Below are 13,530 nucleotides of genomic sequence, written 5' to 3'. Positions count from 1 at the left end.
TAGGTAAGTGAGGTAATGGGCATGTTATTAATAATTAGCTTGATTTAATCGTGCCACATTTTATACGTATATCAAAATATAACATCAGACCCATAAGCATATTCACTATGATTTGTCAAAAATAATATTAATTTTAAAAATGTATATGGCTGGGTACTAGCCCAGGTCTACTGAATCCGAATCTCTGGGTTGGAGCCTTGGTGTCTACATTTTAACCTGTCCAGATGAACCTTACAATAAAACTTGAGACATAGATGAGTAGATGGTTAGAAGAACCTTCAGTGATTGCTGTCTTATGTGGACAGTCCTTTCCTAAGAGAGATCCCGGGTGATGGGGGCCAGAGTGCAAATATTCTCTGTTATCTGAAAGGGACTCTGCATGTAGATGGCAAAATCAACATTCTGCTGCCCCCAGTTTTATAGGCTCGCTAGCCACACGTGCCAACTGTTGCAGCTGGGCCTCACCAGAAGTCTTGCTTACACTACAACTGTGCTCTTCCTGCCCTTGTCCGCGGATCCTTCAACTTGATGATAACTACCATTGGTTTTGCACTTATCACTTCCAGGCACCTAAGCCATTATCCTATTTACTGTGCTGCAGTCTTCACAACTTTAGAGATAAGTGTTTTTGAATGCTCATTTTATAGAGGAGATGACTGAGGCTCAGATAAATTATGGAATCATGGCCAAACAGTGAGAAAATAGCAGAAAAGAGATTCAAACCTGAGTTTTTCTGCAGCCACTCTGCTGGCTGCTGTAATGCAAACATTTGCTGCCTGGCTTTCTGGACAAAAGCATGGGGAGCTTTGATTTCTAAAACCGTAGCACAGCTAATATGAAAAAGAGATGGCCTAGTTCTTTATTTACTTATCCCCTACAAGCTTTTAAACATGATTTTAATATCAAAGGGAGGATATTAAATCTCACTCATGTGAATTATGATGAACACTAATTCATAGACTAAAAAAATCTACTGTGTAAATGGGTAGATAAGATATGTATTGTCTAACTTTTGTGAAAAAAATATTAGTATTAAAAAGATAATGGGACAGGTGCCAGTGAGCTAGACAGTACATTGTTAAAGCATTAACTTGAACCAAAAAAAAAAAAAAAAAAAAAAAACCAACCAAACTCAACAGCTCTTCTCTTCTTAATGAATTTATTCCTGGACCTTTACATAAAACTTTCTATGACTTTTATCTCCCTGCTCCCTTATTTAAAGTGAACTCATAAGAAAAAAATACTTAAGAACTCAAAGTCTTAGAAATACTTAAAGACCTCAAACCTGAATTCAGAATTTTAAATTTACTCAGTTGTTTTTTGTTTTTTTCAGAGACAGGGTCTCTCTCTATTGCCCATGCTGGAGTACAGTGACCAGATCCTAGCTACCACAACCTCCAATCCTGGGCTCAAGCAATCCTCCTGCCTCAGCCTCCTGAGTGGCTGGGGAATATAGGTGTATACTACCATGCCCGGCTAATTTTTTTATTTTTTGTAGAGACAGGGTCTTGCTTTGTTGTCCAGGCTTGTCTTGAACTCCTGGCCTCCCACCTTGGCCTCCAAAGTGCTGGGATTACGGGTGTGAGCCACCATGCCTAACCTCAGTTGATTCTTCTATCTGCCATCATCAGAAATCTGAATTGCATTTTTGTTGCTTCCAAATTTAGAGATTTAACAATTTGTTTGTACTTTTAAAGACTTCAATAAAAAGGAAACAAGGACTTAATATGCCAGATGGAAATTTTTGTAAATTAATATATTTATTGGAATTCCTAAAATCTGTGTGCAAATGCAAGCAGTTTTGTCATTAGACTTGATACAACCTGTATTCTGATCATGGTTGTAACACCGATTAACTCTGTTCTCATTAGCATTCCCATTTTTAAAACCAGGGATTGAATCAGATGGTCTCTGATGATTCTTATAGATCAGGTATCTTTTGATTCTTTGAAAAATGTAGTGCTCATTGCGATATCCCTGTAATAGACCTGAAAATGCTTTTGAAGGGTGCTAAGCACTTTGTATTCCTGTAAACTGCACCAGGAATGTGGAAAGTTGAGCACATATGGCAGGATAATAGTGGAGAAAATAATAGTGAATGACAAACTTTTGCAGTTCCTCTTCTATCATATAGACTGTCATAATGGACTGAGTCTATAGACTTCCTGTAGAGCTATTTCTGGAATAGAAATATATATTTGAATTTCTTCCTCTTTATTATATATTTAAATAACATCATAATTGTACCTCTAAACTGCACTGTAGTCTAATTTAACATCTGGAATGACATACCACTTTGCTCAGAGTGTAAACCCTAAAATCTTGGTTTATAAACTACTCTCAAAAATATTGCTAGATATAGAAAAGTAAAATATCACACAATATACCAGTGTGTTAATATATGCAGTCCAGAGACTCTTCTGGGAAGTGATGAAATGGATGAAGAATTTGGATTTTAGCAGCAACCTGCACAAGTAATTCACTCATTTACTCAACAAATATTTTCTTACCAGACATTTATTCCCTGTTCATGTTGGATTTATGGTACGAGGGGAGACATTGAACAAGAAATTTCAGGTATCATGAATTTTACAAAAGGAGAAGTCCAGGCAGCTGTAGGAACTTAAAAGAGGAGTTAATTCATCTAGTTTGAAGGGATAAGTCAATGGAGGATGTCTGGCAAAACTTTACTGATGAAGGGAGTTTTAGCAGAGATCTGAAAACATAGGCAGATAATAAGCCAAAAAAAGATTTGGGGGAACTGTTTTAGACAGAGGGAACAGCATGGCTTATCTGAAGTTTTTAAGGCAAGAGAGAGAGTGTCCTTTTTGAGAAACTGAAAGAAGTTGTAGTACAAATCCAAGAAGGGAAATGAAGCATGTGGTAGACTAGAACTTGAATGGGTTTGAAAGTCATTGTAAGGATGGTGGCTTTATTTAAGGGCACTCAGAAGTTATTTAAGGGTTTTAAGAAAAGGTGGGGAAGAAAGCAGAGAATATAATCAGAGTTGTACTTTTTTTAATAACTTTTTATTTTGAAATAGTTTAAGACTCACAAGAATTTGCAAAAATAGTTCAGAGGGTATTTGTGTACCTTTCACCCAGTTTTCCCAACCATAATGTATAACCATAGTATGGTGCCAAAATCCAGAAATTTATGTTGGCACAATGTAGTTTGCAGTTTTTACATGTAGAATTTTGTTTTATTTAGTTTGGTTTTGTTGTTTAAAAGTTTACTGTAATGTATAGAGAGGACTGGAAATGATTAAATATGGATTCAGGGGACCAGTTTGGAGATTAAGAAGCAAAGACCAGTTGATAGATGAAGGTATCTTAACCTAGAAGTGGCATGGATTTAAGAAATATTTAGGAGGTAGAAATGATCAGTTAATCTTGGTGATTGGATATGGGATGTGAGAGGGGAGATATGACACTTATAGATCAGCACTGAGGTGCACATATGGTAGTAAAATTCAAAGGAAGCCAAGCAGGTGGGAAGAAGGAGTGGGGGATGGGTAAATTCACATCTAACAGGTACAATGCACACTACGTGGGTGATGGGCAAACTTATAACTTTGACACAAATTTTGCAAAAGCAATTCATGTAACCAAAACGTTTGTACCCCCGTAATATTCTGAAATAAAATAAAAATAAAAACAAATATAATCTATAGGTTTCTATTTTGAGAAAGTGGGTGGGTGGTGATGTTTCTAGTTGAGGTTGAGAGTCCTAGAGGATAAGCAGATTTTTTTGGGGGAGGGGGGAAGGACATCCATTCAGTTGTGACAATGGTGAGCTTCAGGTACCTGTGTAGGCAAGCACCATTTGTGTCTGGAGCTCTGGGAAGAGATCAGGTGTGAGATATAGATTTAGGCATTGTCAGCATATAGAGAGTAATTTGAACAAGATTATCTAAGGAGAATATGCTAAACAGAAAAAAAAGGTTTAGAATATAGCCCCAGGAACTATAAATATTAAATGGATTGGCAAGAAAGAAGGAGCTGGAAAAAAGACTGAGAGGGAATAGCAGAGAAAGACAGAAGAAAGAGTCAGAGAGAGAGAGAGAAAGAGAGAGAGATGAGAGATATGAAGAGACAAAGAAACAAGAGAGACAGGGAAATTAGCAAATTTATATCATAAAAGCCAAAGAAAGAGAGTGTTTGGGAGAATAAGTATCCCAGTAAACTCTGTCTCTTTTCTTTGACTTCATGTGAAGTCACGATGGAAAGGTTTCTTGTGGATCTCTATGTATATGACTGTACATACACAAACACCTCGGCCATACCCAGGCCAATTGAAATCAAATTTTCCCCATAGATCTCAGGTGTCTGTATATACAAAATATCTCCCCAATTGACTCTCATGCTCCGTGTGGATGGAGAATGATTGGAACATGTAAATACCCTGATAATCTTAGGAATAGTCAAAGGATTCTACACAGTGACTTGAAGAAGGATATGACCAAATAGAAACCTTATTGATTCCATACAAGGAAGGGCATGCCAAAAACGTTTACCTGAAAGAAAAGAGGCAGCAGGTAAAGAAATAGAGGATGAGAAATTTGGAGTTGACCCACTGAAGTGCGAAGTTAGCATCACAAATCCTAAAGGGGATTGAAGGTTGGTGTTAGTTAGGAAGGGCTTTGATTTATAGTAGATTTATACTATAACAAACTGAGTGACAAGTTCAGAATGACAAGCTGAAATAATATGTCTCAAGACCATTTGATATTAGATGGTAAGAGATAGCTGAAGGCTGAACTACAGCTTTAGTTAAAGGAATGATGCAAGACAAGGTTGATGATTAAACATTGTGGGAAGAAACACATTTGAATTTTGCTAGATATATGACTGGGGATGATAATAAGTTAAAAGTTAGTTTAGGGACTTCCACTAGGAAGAAAGGTTACATATTGGTGGTTCCCATAATGTACTGTGGAAGCTTATCATTGGGTGTACCAGGGAGAAGAAAACTATACGGAAAATTGAGTTTAATTTAGCAATGGAACACCTGATTCCATGGTATTTAGGCAGAATCCAAGTGGGCATGAACTGAGTATTAATAAACAGGTAACTAAACATGCCATCATTTTCCAAAAAGTAGATTATTAATTAAAAGTATTTACTGTTTACTAACGTATTTACTCCCCATTATGTTTTCAAAAGAATTTGAGGTAGCCAAGAAGCTGGTTTTTAGTGGCTAAAATTATCCATGGACATATGGAATAGATAATAAACATGAATAATGGTAACTTCAAGAGTCAAAAGTGAAATGAGATACTCGTTTTATTAAGTATGAGCAAAAGCTTTGCTTTACTGACATTTAGAACTCCAAAATACCACATTCAGCACAGAAATCGTAATGATCCTCATGGTGCAGTCATTTCTCTGAATGGTGTCATTTACAATACAATTCTAAACTTAGGAAATAAATGGAGAGGAGGGTAATGAGGCTTATGTGATGTTGAATGAGTCAACGTATGATTAATATTGAGTCACTTTCATGTTCTCTATTGCCTGCCTTTCTGCCTAATGGTTTTTTATCTGCAGCAACTTGGCATGAGAATCAAATCTGTTAAATAAGTTTCTTGTATGGATTATCCTGTCAGGTTGCTAACAAGTGTATTTCGTCAACGTTAAGGAATTCTTCTCACTACAAAGACAGCAGTCTAATTTTGATTTAGTTAAGGTTGGTTGCCATTTTGCCCTGATAAATGAGGAAGCATCCAGGCTGTTTGGACATTCAGGATTTTTTTTTTAACAGGTGACATGACCTCCTCTTCATGTGACGTTACCATAATAAACTTTGCAGACTTTATATCTATTTAGTATGGTATGTATGTGTTTGTGTACAGTTTTTTTAAATGTGGGAAATGATAGTAAGTATTATTGGCCTTCTTTTAAAGTAATTCTGTTTCCAAGCAAGTTTCAGTTGTTATGATACCCTTAGACTTAAAGTGATCTGAGGAATAAAACCATACTCAATGTATTTTTAAGTGATTTTTAAAAATTAGCACAGTGTAGAACAATGTTTATTGTTGCTACACTAAAGCACAATATTCATTTTATAATGAATGATTGAATAATGTCAAAGCTAGAAAGACCAATGGTTAAAAACTAACTATATCAGAAAATACGGCTCTAGCAGGAATCAAAAGGAAAATTTAGCCATTCTTTCTCTTTGAAACGCTTCCTTCCCTCTGTGTCCCTGATGTCCAGTGCTCGGACCATCTTTCCCTATCTCTGGTCTTTCTCAGTCTCCCTTGTGGAGTCCTCTCCCTCCACCCCACCTTTAGGTTTATTTGGTCCTCAGAACCAGTAACTTCTCCAAGTCTAACCCATCTCAGTAAACAGCATGTTGTATAATCAGTGGCTTAAGCTGGAAACAAGGGCTGTTTCCTTTCCCTCATCCCCACATTAATTCTATCGGTAAGTCCTATGTCTTCTACTTGCAATATATACTTTTGGGTTATTCACACTTCTGCCCATCTCTACTGTCACCATCCTAATCTAGGCCACGATTATGTCTTGCTTGAAAATAGTGCAATAGCATCCTTTCTAAGCTCTCCTTCCCCATCCTTTCACCTGCAACTGCTGCCGTTCATTCACTGAAATCCTAGTGATCTTTTAAAAATAAACATAAATCACACCATGTTACTCACTATCCTGTTTCATTCTTTTAATAGCTTCCCATTTCACTAAGAGTCCGATTCTTTCCCACATCCTGCAAGGTCCTGTCTAAATGTCCAAACCAGCCTCTGCTTATGTCTCCAAATTCATCTCCAGCTGGCCTTTCTCTTGATCAAAGGGCTCTAGTTCATGGGCTTCCTTCTCCAAACTTGAGCCAGAAAATATTCTGTTCCTTCTGCTTTCAGTGCCTTTCCTTTAGATCTCCTGTAGGGTAGCTCTTCTTATCCTTAAATCTTAGCCTAAGTGCTTCATTTTCAGACAGGTCTTTATTTTAAATTCCAAATAGATCTTCCCTTTTATTCTGCATTCAGCACCCTTTTTGTAACTTTCCAAACACTTTATATTTGTTTACTTCTGTGTTAACAAGAGGTACTACTAGAATTTTAGCTCTAAGAAGACGAGGACTATTTATTTCACTTATCCCTGTGCTCAGCTGCCTAGCAGAATGTCACATATGAGGCACTGAATGAATGAAAAAATGAATGAATGAATAATATGAGTGTCAGGCTGATCAGACCACTGTGTAAAGCCTAACTGATACAACTGGAACAGTGTGGTCTTCAGGAAGGGCTCTGGGTGGAAATTAACTGTTGCATTAACCATTTTTCTAACTAGCATGACTGATTTGTTTCTGTACATTTTTATTGGGAGGATAAGGTGAGATAACATGTACAAAAGCACTTAAAATAAAGTATTGTACTCAAAAGTCTTTCTCCTACACAGCTTTTCTTGTACCTAGACACTATTCACAAGGAGAGTAAGAGGGTCTTCAGAAATTCCCTCCCCTTTTCACATTCCTTTATCCTTTTCCCTGCTCTTCTTATTCATTCCAGAAAGTGACAAAAAGTAGAGACTGTGACAGGGCTGTGCAGTGTGTGTCCAGCAATGCCTGCACCTTTAATAGCATACTCCCACCTGTGGGTAGGTGATAACCCAACCACGCCATGAGAGAGTCCCCTGGAGTCCTAGGAACCACTGCCCCAGGAATATTCTGCAAGTGCTACCTCTTGTCTGCCCTCTGAATCCTTTTGTTCCATCTAATTGCCTTAGGTTGGAGAGCCAATGTCTTGGCTTAGTTGTAATTTCTCTGCCTGAACTCCCTTTGGATTAATTATTTAAGCTGTTCATCTCTAGACCCTACTTTTGCCCAGTGCCTCACAACCTCAGGGACCATCTCTCCTTCTCTAGCCTGTTCCTGACTTCTGGAAACTTGGCCTGGCCAAGACCTAAGGTTCCCCCTTTGACTAGCTGGAAGCTTTCACACACTGTTAGATCATGTACCTGCAAATGTTAATATGTTGTTTGCAATTCTAGCATATCGTGTGTTATGAACCCCATGTCTTCTGCATTTATTTATGGTACTCACTTCCTTGTCTTCATGGCCTGCCCAAACTTTTTTATGGCTTCTCTGTTTCTTTTTGTCCTTCTGTCAATGATGGTTGTGACCTTATTTTCACAAAGGATACATTTTTAGGAGTGGTTTTTCAGATTTGTAGGTAGGACTGACTTCCATAAATACTGTACTGATGTCAGCAGGAACTCTAGGTCACTCTTTAAATCACTTTGTGGATAATTATGGTTGTGTTTTAAACCCATCAGTCACTATTGCCTGTGTTTACTTGCAGTGGCTGATTTTGAACCTGAAATTGTTGTGTTGGAAATATAATAAATATTAACTGTTTGCCATTGAAAGGGACAAACCTTTAAAGGACAGCATGATACATGATAAATAGTAGATTCAAGTTATAAAATCACTTTTATTATCTTCCGCCTTCCCTGCCTTCTTTTCTTCCTACCCTTTCTGTCTTCTTCAGTGAAAATTTAAGGTAGTTAACTCAGATTATAGAGTACAAACCATATTACTAATACATTTTAAGTTTATAAATCTTAAGATTATAGATACTAGATTTCTACTATAAAAATACTTATATGGCAAAGATTAATGTTTAGTAACTTATACTGCTCTGATTTATACCTATAAGACATTAGTTACATTAATTATAAAATGCTGCCATTTTGCAGTTTTTTTGAATATTATGTATTTTTTATTTTTTGCTTCTACACTTTATTCTTTAATTTTTTTATTTGAGAATATTACAGGGCTACAAACATTTTGGTAACATAAATTGCTTTTGTAGAGTTTAAGTCAAAGTTACATGTGTGCCCATCATCCAGATAGTGTGCATTGTACCTGTTAGGTGGGAATTTACCCATCCCCTCCGCCGCCCTCCCACCTGCTTGATTTCTGTTGAGTTTTACTTCCATACGTGCACATAAGTGTTGATCGATTAATTCCAATTTAATAGTGGATAGATGTGATGTTTGTTTTTCTATTCTTGCAATACTTCACTTAGAAGAATGGTCTCCAGTTCCATCTAGATTGTTATAAAAGGTATTAGTTCACCATTTTTATTATGGCTGAGTAATACTTCACGGTGTACATATACCACATTTTAGTAATCCACTCACGTATTAATGGGCACTTGGGTTGTTTCCATATCTTTGCAGTTGTGAATTGTGCTGCTATAAACATTCTAGAGTAAGTATCTTTTTAATAAAATGTCTTTTTCCCTTTGGATAAACACCCAGTAGTGGGATTGCTAGATCATGTGGTAGTTCTTTCTGCATCCATGCCAGCATCTGTTGTTTTGGGACTTTTTGATAAGAGCCACTCTCACTGGAGTTAAGTGACATCTCATTGTGGTTTTGACTTGCATTTCCTTGATGATTAGGGAGATTGAGTATTTTTTCATATGTTTGTTGGCCATTAGTCTGTCTTCTTTTGAAAAGTTTCTATTCATGTCTTTTGCCCACTTTTTAATGGGATTGTTTGATGTTTTCTTGCTGATTTGCTTGAGCTCTTTGTAGATTCTGGTTATCAGCTCTTTATCAGATATATAACATGCAAATATTCTGTAGTTTGTCTATTCACTGTATTGATTGTTTCCTTAGCTGTGCAGAAGCTTTTTAATTTGATCAGGTCTCATTTATTTATTTTTGTTGTTGCTGTGATTGCTTTTGGGGTCTTCATGAATTCTTTAACTAGGCCAATATCTATAAGAGTTTTTCCAACATTTTCTCCTAGAATTCTTATAGTTTCATGCCTTACATTTAAGTCTGTTATCTACTGTGAGTTGATTTTTGTGAGTGGTGTGAGGTGCGGATCCTGTTTTATTTCAGTCTTCTACATGTGGTTATCCAATTTTCCCAGCACTATTTATTGAATAGGAATTTTTTTTCTCAGTGTATGATTTTGTCTTCTTTGTCAAAGATCATGGCAATATGAGGATGGTTTTGTATCTGGGTTCTCTGTTCTGATCCATTGGTCTATTGAATATTATATTTTTATCCTAGAAACATTATGGGGGCTTCCTTTTTCTTTGGAATTCAATTACAAATATTCATCAAATTGACAGTAAAGTTTTTTACACTTCATTTCCCCTCCATATTTGTACATTGAGGCTATGTGAGGCAGGGTGTATACGAATAGAAAGAGAGAAAAGGAGAGAGAAAAAAAGCGTCTGCGCTGAAGACAGAGAAGAGAGAACAAATGTGAACACGCTCATGCTATAATCAAAATAAGTTGAATTCCATTGCTGAATTCAAGAAGTGTTTCTGTATTAGAGGTTATCTTTCTGTAAAAGCCACAAAGGATGCTCAAACTTCTGTAATGTGGAGAATGAACTGAATCAGAAAGGGAATCTCTCTGAATGAACCATCACAGAATTTTTTAAACTATAGAATTATTGTCAAATGGCCAGTTTCCTGATGATAACTGCTGCAGTGAATTGTTGAGTCCTTATCCAGGTGAGTTTAATTATTAAAATGGCTGAAGGTATGAAAAAGAGAGAGACAGGAAGAGAAAGAGAGACAGAGAGGGAGAGAAAGAATCAGATATTAAGAGAAAGAAAGAGACAGAGAGAGAATATGAATGAATGAATATGAATGTGCACGTAATAAAGGAAGGTTTAAAAAGTGTTTTGTTTCAGGCTGGTAGTCAGTAGACCCAAGTTCTACTTTAATCTCTGGCATGAACTTATTAGGCCAGGTATCCAGCCTCTTTGTGCCTTTGGTTTCTTAGCTATCAAACAGGGATAATAGTAACATCTGTTCTACCTGCTGCACAAGTTTGTGGCAATAATAGAATGAGATGGTAGATGTGGAACTGTTTTGAAAGCACGAAGTACTCTCTGCAGAGAAAAAGTCATGTTATCTGAGTATAATATTCCTTTAAAAAATTTTTTTTTAAATTGAGGGCTAACATTTTATATTTTTATCATGTACAACATGGTGTTTTGAAGTATATATACACTATAGAATAGCTAAATCTAATTAACAAACACATTACCTCACATAGTTACCGCTTTTGTGTTGAGAACACTTAATGTCCACTCTGTTTGCATTTTTCAAGAATACATCATCACCTGTAGTCACCTTGCTCTACAATAGAGCTCTTGAAATTTGTTCCTCTTGTTTAACTGTATTTATGTATCCATTGGCCAACATCTCCCAGTCCTCCCTCCCCACTTAGCACCCCAGCCTTTGGTAACCACCATTCTACTCTCTATTCAATGAGATCAACATTTTTAGATTCCATATAGGAGTGTGATCATATGGTACTTGTCTTTTTGTGCTTGATTTATTTCACTTAACATATATCTTCCAGGTTTATCCATGATGTTGCAAATGGCAGAATTTCATTCTTTTTTATGGCTAAATAGTATTCCATTGCATATATATACCACATTTTTTAAATCTATTCATTCTTTGACACTTAAGTTAATTCCATAGCTTGGCTATTGTGAATATTGCTGTGACAAACATAGGAGTACAGATATTCTCTTGACATACTGATTTCATTTGCTTTGGATGTATATTCAGTAATGGGATTGATGGATCATATGGTAGTTCTATTTTTAATTTTTTGAGGAATGTCTATACTGTTCTCCATAATGAATATACTAATTCACATTCTCACCAACAATGTATAAGGGTTCCCTTTACTCCACATTCTCCCCAACACTTGTTATCTTTTATTGTTTTGATAATACCCATTCTTTTTAAGATAATTTACATTTTTAGGGAAAATTTTCCAAAACAAAAAATAGTATTGAGAAAATGGCATTGCATGTTTTTGCATATCTCTTCAACATCTGGCTTAATAGAGAATAGCTTTATTCTCATATCTGATTCTACATTTACTGTGTTGCAATGTGCTGTTTTGTTGAAATATATAAACAAAATCTGGCTTCACTCAGGTCCATAGATAATGGCCATTCTAACAGGTGTGAGGTGATATTTCATTGTGATTTTGATTTGTATTTCTCAGATAATTAGCGAGGTTGAACATTTTTGATATATCTACTGCCATTTGTATGTTTTCTTTTAAGAAGTGTCTGTCCAGGTATTTTGTTCATTTTTAAATTGGGTTATTTGTTTTTTTGGAATTGAGTTGTTTGAGTGCCTTATTTATTTTAGGTATTAGTGCCTTGTCATATGTATAGTTGGCAAATGTTTCTCCCCATCTGTAGGTTGTCTTTTCAGTCTGTTGATTGTTTGCTTTGCTGTGCAGAGACTTTTTAGTTTGATGTAATCATATATGTCTATTTTCCTTTTGTTGCCTGTGCTTTTGAGGTTTTATCCAAAGGAAAAAAAAATCTGTGCACACATCAGTGCCATAAATCATTTCCTCTATGTTTTCTTCCAGTAGTTTCATAGTTTTGGGTCTTACATTTAACTCTTCCACCTATTTTGAGTTAAATTTTGTATATGGTGCGAGGTAAGAGTCTAGTTTCATTCCTCTACACAAGCATAACATTATGATCTTTGAGAGAACATTTGCTTTGGGATTTTATAATTGGAATAATTTATTCAAAATGTCAATGCAGTTTAATATTGTGGGCTTAGAAGTCAAACAATTTAGTAGAGTGTGGGCTTAGAAGTCAAACAGACTTGTGTTTAAATCCTGACTCTACCTGTCACTTACTAGTAGTACAACATTGGACAGTTTATATAACTCTCTGAGTTTCACTGTGGCAAACTTAAGAAGTCATTGTGAGACTTAAATGAAGTAAGGCTCTTTGCACATTGTGGAACATAGAGTAACTACTTAAATAATATTAATAGTAGTACTACAGCTATGATGAAGACTGATGTTGTCAGGATTTGGTTAATTTTTTCACTTTGGTTAAGAAACCTGAAAGCCATAGCGCTTTTACAACTGGGAGCATGATTGTTTGTTTTAAAATTTTAGTTATTTTCAAATGCCATCTCCCTTAAGGCAGACTCAAATTGTCTAATGTATTAAGGCCCACTGCAAAATAATATTTCAGAGATGTTGAAACTGAACCAAGTTCATCACAGTAGATGATCTGCCTCCGGAGACATGTAGGACGCTGTAACAGGGCTAAATTTGGCTCCAATTTTATGGAATTAAGTGAATTGGGTGAATTACTCAAGTCACCATTTTCCACTAAGAGGAAGTATACACATTTGGGGGGAGGAAATTAATAGAGATTCATGTTATTTTTCTGCCGTTGAATTCAAACAAATTTACAATGTAATTTATCCCAGAGATTAAGTCTGAGAAGTGTCTGAACAACAGAATTATTCTAACATGATTTCTTTGATGATCAATTTAAAAATCAAGCCATTGCAGTAATTGAAATGACAATGCACAGCACCTGGTGATGGTGTGAGCTACTGAATTTCAAAGGACTAATGCCAATGTCATGACACTTAATCTATGCCCCTAAGGTAGAGTTTCCCAGGGTGGTGAGGAACTTAATAGATGTTCATAGTGTGTTCATGTTGACCTCGTTGGAAACAAGTGAATTCCAAG

The 13,530-nt window shown here is 36.1% G+C and overlaps 1 protein-coding gene across 2 annotated transcripts in view; it reads left to right on the top strand.

The window, feature by feature from the left end:
- The window catches only part of PRKG1 (protein kinase cGMP-dependent 1), a 1,171,371-nt gene that overhangs the window by 125,803 nt on the left and 1,032,038 nt on the right, over positions 1–13,530 (top strand). The gene's annotated exons all lie outside the window — the stretch shown is intronic.

The sequence above is a fragment of the Eulemur rufifrons genome, chromosome 28, assembly GCF_041146395.1.
Source record: "Eulemur rufifrons isolate Redbay chromosome 28, OSU_ERuf_1, whole genome shotgun sequence".
In the NCBI taxonomy this organism is placed as follows: domain Eukaryota; kingdom Metazoa; phylum Chordata; class Mammalia; order Primates; family Lemuridae; genus Eulemur; species Eulemur rufifrons.
The sequence above is the reverse complement of the archived record's forward strand: the minus strand, read 5'-3'. Positions and strand labels throughout refer to the sequence as shown.